The sequence below is a fragment of the Anomaloglossus baeobatrachus genome, unplaced genomic scaffold, assembly GCF_048569485.1.
Source record: "Anomaloglossus baeobatrachus isolate aAnoBae1 unplaced genomic scaffold, aAnoBae1.hap1 Scaffold_125, whole genome shotgun sequence".
NCBI classification, from domain to species: domain Eukaryota; kingdom Metazoa; phylum Chordata; class Amphibia; order Anura; family Aromobatidae; genus Anomaloglossus; species Anomaloglossus baeobatrachus.
Genome location: NW_027441895.1, coordinates 205,905 through 210,296, shown reverse-complemented (window position 1 = coordinate 210,296; position 4,392 = coordinate 205,905).

The following is a 4,392-nucleotide window of genomic DNA, read 5'->3' as shown; positions in this document are numbered from 1 at the left end:
CAGGATCTGGATCCTGCTGGACGTGAAGGCTGAGATCACCAGGTGAAGTCGGGGATCAGAGACGGGTTCCGGCTGAAGGAAGATGATGGGATTCACAGCCAACAGTCACCGGAAGAGTTCCTGGGTAATCCGTAGTTAGGACCGGGTTAAGGTGGCAGGGCTGGCTGCGAAAGAGACAGGGTTAACAGGAGACAAGGTACGAGGGGACCTGAACACCTAGCTAAAGTAACACGTTGATCAGGCGCCGCCAACATGGAAAGGGAAGTCTTATATACCCTGCACCTGTATCAGCCATATCCTGTTTCAGGAGTCCTGGGCCTATAAGACAAGGTGAGTGGGCACGGCCCCGCCCTATACACATGCATGAGCCTAGGGGCCAGAGGCAAACACAGGAGACCTGGGACAGGATGCAGGGGAGCACGAGCGGAAGCAGCATCCGCGATCGATGAGCACGTTGACCGGATCAGTGGGTAAGGAGCGGTGTTGTGACACTGAGACCGGATCAGTGGGTAAGAAGCAGTGCCGGTACACTGGGAGCGTGACAGTACCCCTACCTCACACCCTCCTCCCCGCAACCGGGACAAGAAGCCACGCAGAAGAGGGGCAGTAATGTACCTCCGGGGTATCCAGGATTGGGCTTTAGGACCGCAACCTACCCAATCAACAAGGAAGGATTGCTTACCCCGCACTCACTTCATGGCCACTATACCTCTTACCGGACACTCCCTGTCAGCAGCAACGGGAAGAGGAGGAGCACTGTCAGCAGAAGAGAGGGAACCAAGGACTACCGGCTCAGGTGTCCTGGTCCGGGCACAAGACGGACAAGTAGAGACAAAGGAGGCAACATCCTGACTGAGAGACGGCCACCAATGGGCCCGACCAATAGCACTCAGGGTCTCCTCTCGATCGGCGTGGATGTATGATTCCAAAGAATGCCCCCACTGAAGAACATCGAGCCTGTCGGTCTCCGCGACGAAGGACTTCCCAGGAGGCATTTGTGCCAGGGTGGAGGTAGCCACCGTCACAACCTTACTGGGACCAACGCTGGACCGATTCGTCTGTTCTTCTTGTTCTTCCGGCATAAAGGACTCCGGTGACTGAGGAACGGGCTGTAGACAGTTGTCATGGCACAACGGGCCCCAACGAGTGATCGCTCCAGAGCACCAACTAACGCCGGGTTCATGGAGTCGTAACCAGGGCAGACCCAGCAGGATTGCGTGAGCCATCTTCGGGAGAACATATAAAGCAATCTTTTCATTATGTTGAGCTCCAACACGGAGTTCCACGGGTTTGGTACTAAACAAAACGGGTTTGGATAAGGGTTTTCCGTTCACGGAAGTGAGTCTGAGGGGCGTAGCAAGCGGGGTGTTAGGTATCCGATATCGGTTCACTGTAGCCTGTTGGATGAAATTGCCCGCTGCTCCCGAATCAATGTGAGCCTCTGCCGGGAACCGGGTCTTCTTCGTCGTCACCTGGACAGTCTGTCTAACTGAGACTGAGGGGGTTCCAGTACCTAGGGTGGCAACTCCAACCAACCTTAGGCCTTGGGGTCTCCCTGGTCTCTCAGGGTAAGAGCGAAGCAGGTGTGTACTGCTTCCACAGTAGAAGCACAGACCCAGGGCGAGCCGCTCTGCTCGGCGTTGCTTTGCTAGTCCCAGATGGTCTATTTCCATAGGTTCGGGAGTAGAATCGCAGGATGGCAGTGGCGGGGGAACGGTGGACCTTTGCGGAGTGGAGATGTGACGGGTTGGTCGCCTCTCCTGGGATACTTCCTTGGATCGTACCTGAAAACGAAGATCGATCCGGGTTGCTAGAGAGACTAGAGCATCCAAAGTACGAGAACATCACGACCGACTAATTCATCCTTGATGCAGCCGGAAAGGCCCTCCCAAAAGGCTGCCTTCAATGCCTCGTTGTTCCATCCTGACTCAGAGGCAAGCGTACAGAACTGGATGGCGTACTGACCAACCGTTAGGGTTCCTTGGCGTAGCCGGAGGAGCGCAGAGGTAACCGCGGTGGTGCGTCCTAGTTCATCGAAAGTGCTACGGAAGGCCTGAAGGAATTCCAGGATGTCGGTAGTCACTGGGTCCTCATTCTCCCACAAAGAATTTATCCAGGCCAATGCTTCGCCTTCCAGGTGGGACATCAGAAAGACCACCTTTGCTCGATCAGAGACAAAGAGGTGTGGAAGCAACTCGAAATGTGGGGAACATTGATTCAGAAAACCTCTACATGTCTTGGGGTCCCCAGCATAACGAGGCGGAGCAGCTAGGTGGAGTTGCGACGCCGAGGAGGGAACAGATGCGGCTGTAGTCGCGGTTGGTTGCGTCGATGAGGATGTGGCTGTGGTCTGTAATGTGTACAAACGGTGGTCCACAGACGTCAAGAAATTCAGTATGCGGGTTAGGGTCTCATGCTGTCGCACCAGTTCCTGGCGCAGTTCAGCTAGTTCAGACGTTTGTGCTCCGGTGGAATCCATGGCCTGATCAATCTGTTATGTCCTGGTGGTGGATCCTCTGGGCCGTGCACCAGCCTCCCCCAGGGAGGCAACCCGGAGCTAACCCCTGTACAGGGACTGTCCTGATCACCCCACCAGAGGACTTAGATGCACGGTAGCCGGAGTACTAGTGGTGCAGGACCAGCGTTCTTCAGGAGACTGGTAGAAAGATGTCTCTGGGGCCACAGAGTTCCTGGAGGCAGTGCCGATGACGGAGATCAGGTTCTGGTGCCGGGTAGGAGCATCAGGCGGGATCTGGGTCCTGCTGGACGTGAAGGCTGAGATCACCAGGTGAAGTCGGGGATCGGAGACGGGTTCCGGCTGAAGGAAGATGATGGGATTCACAGCCAACAGTCACCGGAAGAGTTCCTGGGTAATCAGTAGTTAGGACCGGGTTAAGGTGGCAGGGCTGGCTGCGAAAGAGACAGGGTTAACAGGAGACAAGGTACGAGGGGACCTGAACACCTAGCTAAAGTAATACGTTGATCAGGCGCCGCCCACATGGAAAGGGAAGTCTTATATACCCTGCACCTGTATCAGCCATATCCAGTTTCAGGAGTGCTGGGCCTATAAAACAAGGTGAGTGGGCGCGGTCCCGCCCTATACACATGCATAAGCCTAGGGGCCAGAGGCAAACACAGGAGACCGGGGACAGGACGCAGGGGAGCACGAGCGGGAGCAGCGGCAGCGATCGGGGAGCACGTGGACCGGATCAGTAGGTAAGGAGTGGTGTCGTGACACCGAGACCGGATCAGCGGGTAAGAAGCGGTGCTGGTACACCGGGAGCGTGACAACACATGAGCGCCTTCTTGCTGCAATACCTACAACATGACCCTCGGATTGTCAGAATTCGAAGTAATGCTGACTACTGGGTTGCCACACTCTTAGATCTCCAGTACAAGAGAAAATTTGGCAAAATAATTCCTGCCACTGAAAGGGACGCACGTATGCAGGAGTATCAGCAGAAGCTGTTACAGAATCTTAGATCGGCTTTTCCACTAAACACCAGTGGTGCACAGAGTGAATCTCACAGTAGTATCTCCAAGTGAACATCGATGCCATGACTGTGCAACTGGAGCCTTGCTCATTTTGGGCTTCCAATCTGGAAAATGGCCTGAGCTCGCCACTTGCGCCTTGGATATCTTGACGTGTCCCGCAGCCTGCGTTCTCTCGGAACGTGTCTTCAGTGCTGCTGGTGGTGTGCTGACAAATAAGCGCATGCGTCTGTCCAGTGACAATGTGGACAGACTAACGTTCATCAAGATGAACAAGTCATGGATCCACAAGGACTTTTCTACCCCTGTGTCATCCTGGGGAGACTAAAGGCTTGTGGATTTTTGAATGTGCTTCATGAAAATAAGCATATTAAGTTTGCAACTGTGGGACAAGTGATGCCACTTAAGTGGTGACTGTGTCCAAATATTTGGAAAAAATGGAGACTCTTGTTTGAGTCCCCTTGCTGTGTTTTATATGATTTTAGAAGGGCATGACATCCCTATATCTATGTCTCCTCCTCCTTTTACTCGTCCACCTCTTTTCTTTTCACATGAGTTTATGTACTTGTCACTTTTCCATGTGTTCGTTGTGTCTTCTGAGTAGTTTGTCACCTTTTGGACACCTTAGAAGGTGTTTTCTATATGTTTGTACGTGTTTGTGTTTGCCTGCCATTGTTTTCAATGGTGTTCGACTGTGTTCGAAAGTGTTCGACGAACCGAACACGAACACTAGGGTGGTGGCTCATCTCTAATGGAGACACCTTCTTCAGGGGGCAGCACAACAAATTACAGTATTAACTGATCACTGAAACTTGGAATTTATTAGATCAGCTAAATGTCTGTCCCCCCCGTCAAGCACGTTAGAGCCTGTTTCTTAATCAGTTCAACTTCATTGTATCA